Genomic DNA, 828 nt, shown 5'->3' with positions numbered 1-828 from the left:
GCTACTGATTAGCTATAATTACCTTACTATGAGTATAGGAAATAGCTTTTTAGGAACTGACTGAGATGCCTGTCTTGTTCATTTGTCACGTGTTTTAAAATTTTAAGCCATTGCCATGGCACTTTCATTGATAAGGACTAAGCCTGTCAACCGGTCCGGTTGGACCGGTTCAAACCGGTAACCGGACCGGTTAAATCGAAATCGATGGACCGGTTTACTGGTTCACGGTCTATCGGTGATTTTTTACCGGTCCGGTTTTCAATTTTTTGGGACCGCTTAACCGGTCAAAAAAAAAATTAAATAGAGTCGTTGGCTAATTGGAGGTACAGACCGTTGGGCAACGGTCGGGCCCATTTTGCAAAAATGTCGTTGTACAATGTGACTCCAAACGCCCCTTTTGGCCCCCCACCCCGCTAAACATTTTTTTTTTTTTTTTTACACTTTAACCCATCCCCCACCCTTATATAAACCCCTCTTCATTTTCAATTTTAATCCACACCAATTCACTCTTCTCTTTCTCTCAATTATAGCTACTTTGCAACAATTAGTCACTTTAAATTTCTCTCAATTTAAACTTTGCAAAAGTTTTATTCTATTTTCAATTATAAATTTTGCAAATATAAAAAAAAATTATTTGTGGAGTTGGTGATTTTGCAACAATCCGATGTAGCTCCAAAGCTTTGGTGGATTTGCAATTCTAGCCGCCTTCACTTTGGTGAAAATTATTCCGGCAATTTGGTACCTTCGTTCCAACTCTATCTTTATTTTCCGCTATTTAATTTACGCAATTTAATTTATTGCAATTTATTTTCTTGTGATTTATTTAAG

Source organism: Lycium ferocissimum, chromosome 1 (genome assembly GCF_029784015.1).
Source record: "Lycium ferocissimum isolate CSIRO_LF1 chromosome 1, AGI_CSIRO_Lferr_CH_V1, whole genome shotgun sequence".
Classification (NCBI taxonomy): Eukaryota; Viridiplantae; Streptophyta; class Magnoliopsida; order Solanales; family Solanaceae; genus Lycium; species Lycium ferocissimum.
The sequence above is the reverse complement of the archived record's forward strand: the minus strand, read 5'-3'. Positions refer to the sequence as shown.